Genomic DNA, 14896 nt, shown 5'->3' on the forward strand with positions numbered 1-14896 from the left:
AACAAATGGGAATTGCAAATGGAAGCTACCATATGTCTGCACCAGACACCTAAACCAATCCTTAGAGAGGGGATGGATTTGGGAGGAGAGAGAAGGGTAGCGGTCCAATCCTATTGGCGAGAACTCTTGCAGGATACTCCCCAAGATTGTAAACATGATGGTGTCATCCCTGCTATATTAAGTGAATGCACTAGGAGGAAGCAAGAGAGCTACTGAAATCTACCTTCTGACAGCCGCAAGGACTCACCAAAGGAGCTTGCATCTTGGTGGAGCTGTCTATTTCTAGGGAGGCCTAAATAGTCTGACTGGACTTCATGGAGAAGAGCTGGGGACCATCCTTGAGAGTGGAGTGACCAGACCCCTGCACTGTACTTCCAGAGGGACCTGACATGCAGCTGGCTTTCCTGAACTTTAATCAGAGGTTTTCTATATAAGTAGAAGTGAACCCATTGCAACCAAAAAGGCAGGGGGGGGGGCTGTCTGCTGGCCTTAAATCCTGTCCCTATATAGCAGGTGGGAACTGTGTAGATCCTTAGCCAATTTAACTAAAAGAATCACCAAGATCTAATTTGTTAAAAAATCTTTAATTAACAAAGCTCATTCCCTGTGTGTGCCAAAACTATAGACTGTGATTTAATTGGCTAATCTTTCTATTCTGCTTTTCTCACACAGGCCTTTAAGTGGAGGGGGTCTGAAATCCAAAATTCTCCAATTACCCTTATTTTTGCTATCCTGCTTCCCCAACACAGGCCTTTAACTGGAGGGGGTCTGAAATACAAAATTCACAAATCATTCAAATTTTTCTGTCAGACTTCCCAACACAGACTTAAGTAGGGGGGGTCTGAAAAACCAACTGCTAAATCACCCTGGGTTTATTTTAAAGCGAACGTGTGGCTGAAAAAACAATTGCCATATCCATTTGCACACATTTGTAAAACTAAACTGCTAGCCATTAAAGCGCGCAGGAAAATTTAAGTTGCATTGCATACGTAGTTGTTTAGTGATCAGTTTAATCATTCTTGAAGTGAAATTTGTAGAAAGTAAAGAATTGTGGTTTGTGTTCTTTTCTACCCACTTGTGCAATATATTTATGTTGAGAAAAGTTTATTTTGTTGTGCCATGGATAAAGTGGTGTTTGACGTTTTAGTGTGAGTTCTTTTAACATCTCATTCGAATAAATATAACTATATTTCCTGTACACCGGCCTGGTTCTTGGCTCATTGGTATCTCAGGGGAGAGATCCAAGGGGTATTCGATGAATTGGAGATAGGTCGGGATAAAAGAGCTAAAATTAAACAGTTTATCGTGTGACACCTAGTTTGGGGAGGAAAGGAACTCCCTGTGTTGAGGATGGTCTCTCAATAAACCCTTACAGCCCTGTATGTTTTTTTGTTGGACACATTCTAGAGAATTGATGAGGGTGTTCCCCCTTCACAATTGTACATATAGTGTTTGTATTAAGGATGTTATTGCCGGTGTAATTTTTATGAATTTACTTGTATTTTTCTTATTTAAAGAATTTACTTTGTGTATATATATATATATATACATATATATATATATATATATATATATATATATGTTTTAATTGTGAAAGGTTTAGTTTAAAACCCAAAACACAATAAAAAAAATAATAAAGCAGGGAGCGGAAAGTCTAAATGACAATTTATAAAACTATATTAAGCTTCTTTTCTCCGAGGAAAATGCCCCCCCCCCAATGCCAGTTTACCTTTTCAAATGAGAAAGTTGAAAGGCCCTGGCACATGTGCCTGGCAGGTGGGGGTGGTTTTGGACTGCAAAGTACCTTGAGAGTGTGTTTTGAGCGCCTAAGTGCCTTCAGAGTAGGGGATGCCCCCAAACATGCTTTCACCACTTCTTACTGAGGGAGAGGAAGGCAAGAAGCAGCTGTGCACAGGTGGTCGGTGAGATTTGGCAGGAGGGCCCCTAGGACAACATTGGGGAATGAGGGTGGCAGAGTTCTGCAGCCAAATGTTGGGGTGCAGTCTTAGTGTCTTAACTTTCTTTTTGTAATTCCACATTTTAAAAAAAGAAAAAATTAGAGCCCTAAAAACGTCTATTCCATCCCAATTGAAACCGCCGAGTCACCTGGTGAGCCTTGGGCGAGGCTGTCTGTTTTTAGTGCCAGTCCTTGGGAGCTCGACTACATCGCAACCGGGGAATGCTGTTGGCAGCGACCCGTTAGTTTCCCTTTCTCAGCGCTTGTTTACCCACAGCAGAGGGAGGGCCCGGCCCCTCCCGTGAGTGAAGGAGGACCGTGCACTTTCCACAGCGGCCTCCGACGGACGAGGAAGCGACAAACCCACAAAGGAAGTGCGATAGTGCTGCACGGAACCGGGGCTTATTGACGGGTTTCGACATAGGCTGATTTCGGATGTCACCTCACGACACAGACCCATTACAACAGACGCAACAAGTGTGCACGCGCAGGACCAGGCGCTCACCAATGTTACACGTCTAAGGTCTCTCTTCTCGGCTCTCGTACTTAAGGACACGCCTGGGGGCTCAGACCTATCGCCACTATCAGTGTTGGATACACGGGACCACGCCCCCCCCTCGTGGTTGCACACCGAGAAACAAGCACCAAGCACCAAGCAATACGAAGACGAAGAGCAGGACTCCGTCGAGAGTTTTGCTGGAACGAGCACCCAGCAACTTCACACGGAACGCTACCTCAAGCAGGTACTTGGGGGCAGTAGAGTAACTTTGCTGAAAATTTTGGGGTGACATAACATCTAAAGGAAAGGGATCCCTGCCAAATGAGGGGGACAAAATGGTGTGCCACGAAAGTTGTGGGGATAAACAGTCTTGTCCCCCACACCCCTAAAATTACGACCATGCTTGGGGGTTGTGTGTTTGAGGTAGTGGATGAATGTGATGTGGGAGGAGCACCACGAAACCTACATTGGGGGGGGGGGGGGGGGAAGTACAAGTGGGGCACACTGGAGACTCCACCCCCTTTGTTCTACCCCAAGGGCTGTCTGGAGTGGACCTGAGTATTAAATAGTAGCAGCCCAGCATTGCACCTAAAAGTACACACACAGTTACACACCCACACACTAATTTAAACACCCCATTCTGCTTACAGCACACACTAATTCATTCACACGTGCATATCATACACACTCCTTGCGCACATGCATACATACATAGGCCCTTATTCACAGGGCATTTTCCAATGGGGTTTTGCTATTGTAAAACGCTTCTGTGAATTAGGCCCATAATGTGCTAACATGCAACACCCTCTAACACTGCTAGTTCAGGCCTCTCTGCCTGACAACAAACCAAGTCTGCACCTCAGCCCCTTCCACTCGGATGCAAAATAATACATAACCTTGTTCTATCAAGGATGTCATTTAGGGGTCAGACGGGGTCGCACCTGCGACCCCTCAGATCTCCATTGCAACCCCTGGAAGAAAAATATCTTATTTTTTTCTTTCTAAATTGTGGCGTCTGCGCTGTGGCCAGCAGCATATGGCTCTTTGTTTCTGGAGTGGCTGGATCTCTGATAGCTATACCCGGTGAGATAGCTCAGTGGGTTGTGCGCTCGCTGCTGCATTGTGTGTGTGATCAGTAGGTTGCAGGTTCGACTCCCGGCAAGGTCAAATCAGCCTTTCATCCTGTTGAGGTTGATAAATGAGTACCAACACAGGTTGGGTGATATTGTGTATATATATTTGTTCTATATGAAGCGCTTAAGCGTGAGTGCTATATAATAACGCGTCTGCTTGCATTCACAGTAATTTGCTAATATGGGCCTATACACACTGATATTAACTATAGCACTGATATTAATATATAATGGTGATCCATTCTTGTATGAAATGTATATTACTTCACAGTGATCTCGTAACCATATTTTTCGTAGTGTACCTATTAACAATGCTGTGTAATGCTACTTCCTGTTTTGTCAAGTGGTAAAGGTTGTGTTCCATCGCTTCCCGTGATGTCACTTCGTGTGGGGTCAAATGATATCACTTCCTGTTACGTCAGAGGTCAAGGGTCATCTGATTTCACTTCCGCTACCCCTGGCATTATGGTGAAATGACATCCCTGGTTAAATGTTTGCTCGCATTCGTGGGGAGGGGGTTGGTGTGTGGATTTGATTTTGGTTAGGCAGAGAGGTGAGGTAAGCCTTTCTTGGAACTATCAGCTTTGTTTTGCTCGGTTTGTGCAAAGACATTTTTGTGTACGAACAGTAACACTTTCAAGCAGCCAGTTTCAGGAAAGGCTTCTCTCCCCTAACAAAAAGCTATGTGCTGAAGCTCTGACCCTCAAGTCACATTTCAGGGTGTGGGGGGCTGAATCCCGTTTAGCTCAGTGGTGTTGTGCGCCTGGATGTGGTAACAAATACCTTTTGGAAGGGAGAGTGTTATGTTATGTTAGAGATATTTAGAGCAAGTGTTCGCCTGAGGGCATAGTGGCGCTGAGGAGGGGAAAAGCTACTCAAGCAGGAAGGCAGAGAAGCCAGAAAAAGCAGCACATTAAAAAAGTTAGGTTTTAAGGGCCTTCCATAAGGTTAGATGATTAGACAGCGATTTAATTGCAAGAGGAAGACTATTCCATAGTTGTGCCGCTGTGATAGAAAAGGCCCACCCTCCAAGCCAAGAGCAGAGGTAGAAGGGCACGCAAAGCATGCCTGCCGATGCATAGCGTAGCGGGCGATCCGGACAGTAGTGCTCAAATTTGACACAAAGATATTCTGCCCTTGGCCATGCAGGGCCCGGTGCACAATGCAGAGTGCCTTGAACTGAATATGCTGTGCCACTGGAAGCCAGTGGAGGGAGCGAAGTACAGGAGATATATGGGACCCATACGGGGTGCCTGTTGGCAGTCTGGCTGCCGAATACTGGAGGCGCTGTAACCTACCAATCCGCCCCTTGGGCTGTGACAGGGACAGGGAGTTTCAATAATCCAGCCTGCTCAGGATCATGGCTGCTACTACTGGAGGACGTAATATAGGTGTAATCAAGTGGAGCACTTTCCTAAGAATTTTTAACTGGAAGTGCCCCTGCTGGCATACCGGGGCGACTTGGGCTCCAGAGAAAGATTGGCTGACATCTGTCACTCCAAGATTTTTTACCTTCATAGAGGGAGCCGGGAGTGGACCCAAAGAGGGCCAAAAGGAAAAGATCCGCAGGGTTGGGAGGGGAGCCCACCACCAGAACCTCCAGTTGTGTCCCCTTCAATTTCAGCCGGTTTTGCCCCACCATTGCCCCACGGAAGTCAGGCACTTGTCCAAGCATGCTGAAACCTCAGCCTAATACAGACCTAAACGGATGAACAGCTGGGTATCGTCAGCGTACGAGTAGCACCTGATGCCGTAGGAACAGATGAGGACTACCAGCAGAAAGATATAGATGTTGAAGAGAATGGGGGTCAGAGCAGAACCCTGAGTGACACCACAGGTAAGATGTGAAGATTTAGAAAGAAAAGGTGGAAGAGAGAGAGTTTGGGATTTGTCTGCCAAAAAGGAGCTAAACCAGGCCGATACCTGACCCGAGACATCAAACTGACCCAGGCGGGTGAGTAGAGTGGCATGATCCACAGTGTCGAATGCAGCTGAAAGATCTAAAAGAATCAGGGCATCGACACCCCCCTTGTCAACCAGCCTGGCCATGTCATCCTGAACGGAGACAAGAACACTTTCTGTCCCCCTGCCGGGGCGAAAGCCAGACTGGGCCGGGTCATCTTTGATGTCCTGGATGTTAGTCTTAGCAGTGCATGGTGGTGGCACGAGTTATAGTTGCTTAGCTTACCATAACTGGCGAATTTCTGTGGTTTTTCTGTTTTACTTGTAACTATAACACATTTTTTACAAGTTTTTTCATTTAATTTCATATGTTTTTATTAGTGCAACTTAACCATAAGGTCCCTTTAACAAAGTTGGTCCAATTCACACATTCCTAGGTCTTGTATTAGAAAAAGTTTCTATTGCTTGTGTATTTTTTTTCGATCTTTTCGCTCTGAATTGAAAGTATAACTAGAGGCAGTAGCCACATTTCAAGCTTATTATATATGTTCTACTGGTAACAGCAACTGTAACCAAGATATTCGGGGTGACCCACACATTTGGAAACAACTAATATTTCTTTGTATGGTGAGTAGGCTCCAACAAAGAAAACATTTTTACTTTTCGCAAGCCATAATCTTTGGCTTTGCCAGTTCAACACAAAAGTGTACACTCTGAACGGAATCACTTCTCTATACGTCAAATATTGTCAAATAAGAGTGTGATTAAATGATTCCCCCGGATCACTCACTTTGGTTAAGTTGGGAAGCCAAGACTTTGATCCCTGCCTGGAGTTTAGGCTTTTGACAAAATATGATAAGCTCTAGTTGGTAGTTATGTATGTTAATGTTTGACTTCCAAGGGCTAAATAATATGTTGCTTTTTGGAAATGACAGTAAATGTACACAAATCACACAATAAACCAATCTGACAAAATATAATGCATTACAAAAAACATGTTAAGCAAAAGGAGTATGATTGTACCTTGATTTTCCCTGTATGTAAATGAAAGGCAGCAGGCAAGCCAGGCATCTGTGCATGGAGGCCTGCTAAAGTTGGGACATGGGGCTGAAGCAGGAAGGCATGCTTCCTCTGTGATCTCCAAAGCAAAAGAGCAACGGGTCTGTGATCATGATGCAAGGGGAGGGTGGGCAGAGTGATATGTGAGGCGACGGCCATGTGGCCCGATTTAGCACAAGTACACTGTTCTGTCAAAAGGGAGATGAATTCCTAGCACCATGCAGCCAGTATAGGAACGCCTATGCTCGAGGATTGCTTGTTTCTGTGGCTTCAAGTCAGTGGTGGCACTCTCAGATAATGTGGTAGACATGCTCATCCTCATTCTTGTAAACATTCTCTTTCCTTGTTTCTGACCTTTAATTTCACCACCGCCTATTTCCGAAAACAAAGAGTCAGAAAAGTCCTGCTCTCTGGTGTTGCTGGATACCTAGGAACTGCTTTTAGCGCTTACTCAACAAATTCTTATGTCTATCCATGCCTTACCCCACTGTCCAGTACTGGATAATAAATAACAGTATTTTTCACCAAAGAGATTTAGGCAGACTATTCTGTGCACACCAGCCCTCACTCTCCTCTAGTCCCCCCCTATGCACACCATCCCTCACTCACCTCTAGGCCTCCCCTATGCACACCATCCCTCACTCACCTCTAGGCCCCCCCATGCACACCATCCCTCACTCTCCTCTAGGCCCACCTATTCAAACCATCCCTCACTCTCCTCTAGGCCCCCCTATTTGCTCCTCACATCCCACCAGGTTTGAATCCTGTACTCATTACTTCATCCTTCTGAGGTTGGTAAATTTAGCGCCATTAGATTGGATATTTATTTCTTATTTATTGCTACAGTGCTTAGAAGGAGGAGGAATCTGGACTGAAGCGGTACATAAAACCTGATATTGTTATCATTAATATGCACTGTCTTTCAGTGAGTATTGTAAAGTACCACTTTCTATAATGTCAGCTTTGCATCTTAAACTCCTTTATTTTATACTTCTCGCTGCCCTTACTTTCTCCCTTCCCTTGCTGTCACTACCCTTGTCCACCCTCAACAGTTGAACCTCAGACATAACAATGTGGCCTGAATATAAGACATCTTCCCCGGACTGTAATTTTACGTCTAGGAATTCCTTTCTTACACCCATCTGATAGGTCTTCTCATTGTTAGTTTCTGTCTGAGCTCTGATGACGGACGATCTAATGTGGAAACATGTACATCAGGTTGAAATAGGACTTCAGATTTGAGTTAAACCTCAGATGGCTCCCTGTACCCAGAGTAACCTTTTTACTACAATTGTCATAGTTTCTGGTCGACACTGAGTTGTGGTCTTGTTCGTGAAAGCTTGACATGGTATTACCCTGCCCCAATTTTTAAAGTCGAGTCTCTTGCATTCTGCTGAGTATCAATGCGCTGTTTCATGGCTGCTTTGGCCAAGTTCTCTGTTTCTCTAATTTGATGATCCCCTGGAGCTGTTTCATGTTTACTTCTCAAATGAGGTCATCCTGGGAGACTGTGTTGCCTAAACATGAGTGAAGAGGGGCTTACGTGTTTCGTACTGTGAGGCCTATTACAGTAGTCCCTGAGTAGATGATATATCACTTGTTCAAATGATTTCTTGGTCAAATGTGCAATATGTAGGGATTTCTTGATGATCCTCATGAATCTCTCTACTGTGCCATAAGGAAGGAATTCTGCAATGTCGGCACCCCATGTAGTTGCAAAATCCTTGCTCGTGAATGGGCGGATTGAGGGGCCTTGTCTGATTTTACTATTTTGGACATGCCCTATGCTGTGAATATTTTATCCACTGTTGGAATTACCACTGGGGCAGGGATAGATGGATGGCAGTAAACGAAGTTCTGGGTGTCTGCAATATTCGTCCATGATTACCAGTTAATATGTACATCCTGGTGTGGGACCAAAGAAAGCAATAGCTACTTCTTCCCAGATACCTCCTGTCAACTGTATCATGGTTCTGGCTGAGTGTGAGACTTGACAGATGTTGCACATTGATGACAAGTTTCAATTAATTTTGTCCATTCTAGGAAGCCACACTATTTGGCTTAGCATCTGTTTGGTGTACACAATGCCTCAAAGTCCTTCATGTACAACGTCAATTACTTTACTTTACAGGGATGCTGGTATGACAATGCGTTCAGTTTTTATGATGAAGTTAGACAAAACTACGGAGAGTTCTGGCTTCACTAATGCTAAATTGCGTAAGCAGTCATCTTCAGCCATTCCTTTAAGATGCTTCAATTTTCCTGCGTCAATGCATCTTCTGATGATGTTCAGAACAGGATTTTGTTGGGTGTGATGTTCAATTTCAGACAGTGATGTAAGTTGAGGTTTGGCTTGCTGTATAACGTAGTTGCTGCAGTTGATGGTTTCCTTGGACTGGATTGACAAGAAATGAGCCGGGTTGGCATATTTGCCTGGTTTGTGTATTATTGTGAACTTGTAACTTATACCTTAGGTAGGGTGAATGGGCCAAAACCCCAACGATAAAAACAATTCCAAGTAGGCCAAATAATCAAGACACAGTTTGCAAGGAAAACAAATGTTTGTTACATGCAAAAGTAGCAGACGCTCCCGTAGAACCAAACTAACACAGAGCACGCCGCACCCAAATAAGTTACATATTACTGTAGCAGAAAACCACAACTTAACAAAATGATGCATAATAATGAGTACACCATAATCCTGCACACCCCATTGACTAGCATCTATAAACAAGTCTAAGTATCTGCTATAGTCCCAATTGGTTCCACATGATCTAAAACACATTCCCCAAAACACTTGACTTACTACATCGTTACTATGAAACTCAAGAGTTGATTGTTTACCAGGTACATTGTTGCCATAATTACTCGCATCACCTCTGCTCCTCTCGTCCAAAATCACAGTAAAGCCCTAGTACGTCCCCTCCCTTATCTCTGAGAACCCAGGTACCCAGGGATAACACTATTGAGGCACCACTCTTCTGTTTGAATTTCGTATATTTATTAATCCCCTTAAGTGCAATTCAAATAGGATGACCACCCTTCGGGTCAGGGCAGTAGTGCTCTAAATCATCATCAGGTCTCTTGGCCTCACAAAACCCCATTCCCTATTCACATGAATGTAACCTTCAAAGACGCCTCCTAGCCCTTCCTCCACTCGACCCAATATTCCCTTCACAGTGCCGCTGAGCTCTGCAGCTAGACCCAATTAACTGTAATCGCCACAGCTCAGCTGCCTGTGAACGTGCCAGCATAGCTACTCTCGGGCGGATGGAAGGGAGACTCCTCTCTGAATCAACTAAACAGAGCCGTAGCTCTACGCGAGGCCTAGTGTGCATCCTTTTGTGATCATACCCTGTAACATGCCTTCAATTCCAACATGGTGCACCTCTTGCTACCCAAGCCCACAAACCTCATCTGCGTCCCAACACTTTCCTTACTCCATCTTGCTTGTCTACCTCGATTAGCTACCTAGAAGCACATCTCTGAGAACACTACATCGTACACTACCACTAAATACAAGTTACATCACCCTATCATTAACATTGGCAGCCACAACATAAATACATTTGTTGTTTATTCTGTTATGTTAGGCATATTTGGAGCACGCATGTTCACCAGGGGCATCTTGGCGCGAAGATGCAGCCTAACAAAGCAACAACAGATCGAGTTTAGAAAAGAATGGTCTTAAGAAGGCGATGAAAATGGTCACTAATACGTCTCAAGCTAGCAGGAAGGGAGTTCCACAGCTTGCCAGCCACCACAGAGAAGGCCCTTCTGCCTACCCTGCTCTGACGAAATTAACTGTGACCAAGCAGTTGTTCCCAGATCGGAGAGCCCTACCAGGGATAAAACTAACAAACTTATCTTGGGGAAAGACAGCCCCGATCTTTATAATTTGCCCAATGTACAATTATAAAGATTTAAAAGATATTCTCTTCTCTACAGGAAGCCAGTGAAGTGATCTTGAGACTGGCCTGATGTAAGAGCCATATGGGTAGCCATAGCTACTCGAGCAGCCAGGTTCAGAAGTAACTGAAGGCGATTAATGAGGCCTTTAGATTGGGCTAGATAAAAGTCAATGCAGTAGTCTAGCTGACTATTTACAAGAGAAGAGACAACTACAGGGTGAAGGCGGGTGGGTAAAAATGGCAAAATTCTATGGAGCACTTTCAATACGAAGTGACCAGATTTGCACACTGCACTAACCTGCAGAAAAATGGAGAGAGGAGGATAAGTACACCCCCAGATTTTTAACAACCGTCACTTGAACAGGTGGAGCACCAAGTGAGGAAGACCAGAAAGAAGAATACCAGAACTTAGAGCCCAAGGTAGGAGAAGAAGCACCCACCACTAGGACCCCTGTTTTAAGATTCAGTCAACTGCTGCTCATCCAATCTCTCATGGCAGCGAGGCAGTCACACAGACGAGCCAACACCTCAGCCCGGTCGAGATCTAATTACATCAGGATCTGTGTTTCATCTGCGTATGAGTAGGACCTGAAGCCGTGAGAGTGGTTGAGCTCAACAAGGGGCCGAACAAAGATGTTGAATAACATAGGGGACAAGGCCGAACCCTCAGGAACACCACAAGAAAGAGAGACAGCAGAAGACAGAAAAGGAGACAGAGATAATTATTGGCCCTGCTCGTCAAAAAGGAGGTCAACTAGGAAAACCTGCTACCAGATAGGCCAGCAGAAGCAAGGCGTTCGAGGAGAATAGAATGGTCCATGGTGTCAAAGGCGACTGACAGATCTAACAATATCAGGACCATGACACTGCCTCCATCGACCAGCCTTGCTAGATCGTCCACTACCGAAACCAACATGCTCTCGGTGCCTCTGCCAGGCCTAAAACCTGACAGAAAGGGGTCCAACAGAGAAGAAGACTCAAGAAAGAAGAGGAGACACAAAATCTTCAAGAAGTTTCATAAAACACAGAAATAAAGAAATAGGGTGGAAATTGCATACGTCAGTTTCGTCCAGCAGCAATGGCTTTTTTTATCAAAGGGATCACAATGGCCTGCTTGAGCATCTCAGGAATATGGCCCAATTGACAAGAAGAGTTCACTGCTAGAGTAAACAGCGGCATTAGCTCTGTATAAAGGTCCTTGAGGACCTTGAGTGGAGCTGGTTCGGAGGGAGCTGCTGACTTCAGCGGCTCGGAGGACCATATCATGAGCAAAGATAGGAAAGTCAGACCAGCTGGCAGCGGAAAGGTTGCCTCAATTGGCCAACTGTTTGCACAGTAGTGGTCTGGTCAAGCAAAATGCGATAGCGTATAACCTCAATTTCCGTGCAGAAAAAATTGCTATAGCATCACAGCGTACCTGGGAAGAAAGCGAGCCATGAAGGATTTGACCACAGAAAAAAGCTCCTTGGAGCAGTTGGGTGAAGTTCTGTTTAGCCTGTTGAATTTTTTCATGATATTTCCTAGATAAATTAGTATAAATAGGTTTAACACTAATATTATAAGTTACACGCCATTTCCGTGCAGCTTGCCGAAGTTCTGATCTTGCAAGTTATTCTGAGAACCAAGGATGACGCGCTCGGGAGAACTTAAGCGGCGCCAGCTTATTAGCCGCCACTAATTAAGCATGCTATAGAACCACAAAATCAATAGGATCATGTGTAGCTACATGGTGTTTCTAAGGCATTCTGCTGTGTCCAACGAAAGAACTGCTAACACTATGCCACCTGCTAATATGTCTTGGTCAATCTTAATCTCTTCACCTGCTAGGGGCGTTGCGCTTGCATCCTTATCTTACCATTCCCCCCTTTATTTAATGCTCCATTAACTAACCCTACTGATTTCCTCCTTCTATAATCATCATCTTTGGGTACCCACACCTTGCGCAAGTGACATAAGCTTTCCCCCATTTGGGCATTTTCTTCTGAAGTACACATTATACAGCAGCATCCCCCATCTCCTGCCAAGTCTACCCAATACTCCACATAATTTTCTGGATCAGGTGGGGATAAAACGGTGTCCCAGAGGGACCAACTGGCTGGTCTATTCTCACCATCCTATGTTCTGTCTCCGTTCCACTTCTCAGTTTGTGTGTACATGTGTTTTGTGAGGGGAGCTTACCTGTTGTTTTCGACACAGAGATCATCATTGCACTTTTATGCAGTGTCTTGGAGCAATGTGGTAGCATTATTTGGCACGAACAAAAAAAGACGCGAAAAAAAACCACAATGGGAACCAGCACCTTCATGGTTATCCCTGACCAAGACGGGCCAATGAAAACATTGAATCAATCCAGTCTTCCACACTCACTCCAGCTTTCTTTACCATGCCAACCCGCAAATTGTGAAGTGCCCTATGGCATGAGTTGGAGATTCATTGTCCACATCGTCATTGGGGGAGGTTTGTATGTGCAGCAGGAGGATCTTCTCTTCTTGCACACACACCTTCCATTGCCATAAGAAAGTCAAGAACATAGTAGTTCTGGAGGGTCATAAGGATAGCCCGAATTCTGTTCTTATTGAATTAAGACCCTGCTCTGTCTGGTTCGCTATCTGGAGCATCTCCCATCTTTTTATTTGCAGGCAGTTTGTATTTGCTGTAGTTTGAATGCCCGGCACAAGGAGGGAGGTAAAAAAGGATTCCGTCTTTGTGAACAGACAGAATTGTTCTGGGATCTCTTTCCGCTTGTCAGAACAGTTAGATCTCTTTTGTTGATGACATCTTAGTGATCGGCGAGCTTGCTGATGTGGAGGGGGTTTAGTTGCGACTGGGGGTGGCATCTTTATGACAGTCAAATGTGAATCGGGCACTATGAGGACAGCCGAATGCAGAGTGGCGAGTGAACAAATTCCTCTCCAGGATAGATGGAGGTGGAGATGTACATATTGTCCGCACACATATTGCATATCCATTTATGCAGATGTACCATTAGTCAGATCAGGAATTAATAGGGTCTTATTGCATCTTTCATTTGTGCCCACCAGTACAGTGCCATTTCCCCCAAAGCAAAAAGAGAAGAGTGCCAATATTTGCACTTTTAACAGGCTTCTCGTTCAGTTCAATCCATGTGAGTTTTGAAACATAGGTATTCCAAATGTTAGCACATTACTCATTGCACATGCCACTACATCCTCTGAGAACTCTTAGTAGAGCTCCCGCTGTACAGATCCCAAGTCTTTTCACCCATCTGTCGTTGAACAGCACAGCTTCCAATTTCAGTTGTGGTCTTAATTGACAATGCGCCTGCTCTTGGTTCTTCGCACACTTGCTTTCATCTCTATCAATTATGAATGCTTGGGTGGTGTGTCCTTGGAACAGTCTTCATACTCTACAAAGGGCCAGGTGCACTACACATTGGGCAATTAGAGGTAGCATTTACTGCCGGATAAGCAGTTTGGGCATTCCTGTTGCATGGGGTATAAGGACGAAAATAGAGCAGCTCTCATTTGACCTCGCCCTTCCCACTTCCTTCATATGATTGTCCCATGTCTGTCTCGGGTGGTGCTGTATCTAAAATGACCCTCTTATACTGATTGTTTTCTATTGCATTTTCTGTTTCTTGCCATCCCTATACATAATGTTAATGATTCTCTATCATCTTTTATTACTACTGACCCCCTTTTATATGCGCACTCCATATACAATTACCTATGATAAAGGAAAGGAGAAGAGAGACAGAGACAGAAGCATCCTACATATAATACTAACTAGATTACATTACCTTTGAATCCTGGACGCTGTGGTTAAATAGAAAACATAGTGGCATGGTGCCCATGGGGACGCAGTGGTCGCAAGAATGTCACTATAAAAGTAACCACATTCATTTTTAATGCCATCCTTTTTGAGGGCCTGCAGGAGGTGATTTGTGCCAGTTGCTTTTCTCATATCAGAGAGGTGAATCCAATACTGCAACTCCTTCACTCTCACTGCAGGCAGGATCAGTAAATAACCTTGTATGGGCACTGGTAATGATCATCGTTCCATTTCCTCACAAAGGAACGGACGTAGATGAAATCTCCTAGATATAGCTGAGGCACCTGTAGAAATGTTGGGTCGACAATGGGTGTGGCAGCTGTTTCTTCGCTCCTGGGAGCGAGCTGTTCAAAGAACTTTTAGACATTTGGTTAATTCCCTCAAATACACCTCAAACTCCTCCCCTAAAATCTCAGCTGCTCTTTGCGTGCAGGTATACATGGTGTGTGCAACCTTCTCATCATCACTATCTCATGAATGGACAAGTGGTGGTCCTTACCTGGCTGGTTTCTCTGGCTGAACAGAGCCAGAGAGAGACCATGCAGCCAGTTCTTCCCTAACGTATGACATAAGTTTGACAGATTTTGTTTCAAGAAGCCGTTGGGACACTGTACAATTTTGTTTC

General features: G+C 44.6%; 1 protein-coding gene across 1 annotated transcript in view; it reads left to right on the forward strand.

Annotated features, from left to right (window-relative positions):
• Positions 1 to 2101: 2101 nt before the first annotated feature.
• Positions 2102 to 14896, forward strand: part of LOC138567902 (transmembrane protein 272-like) — a 66882-nt gene continuing 54087 nt past the window's right edge. The window contains exon 1 of the mRNA XM_069646402.1: positions 2102 to 2700. The gene's annotated coding sequence lies outside the window, so the exon portion shown is untranslated. The remainder of the gene's footprint in view (positions 2701 to 14896) is intronic.

The sequence above is a fragment of the Ambystoma mexicanum genome, chromosome 1p (assembly GCF_040938575.1).
Source record: "Ambystoma mexicanum isolate Mex_15411 chromosome 1p, UKY_AmexF1_1, whole genome shotgun sequence".
NCBI lineage: Eukaryota > Metazoa > Chordata > Amphibia > Caudata > Ambystomatidae > Ambystoma > Ambystoma mexicanum.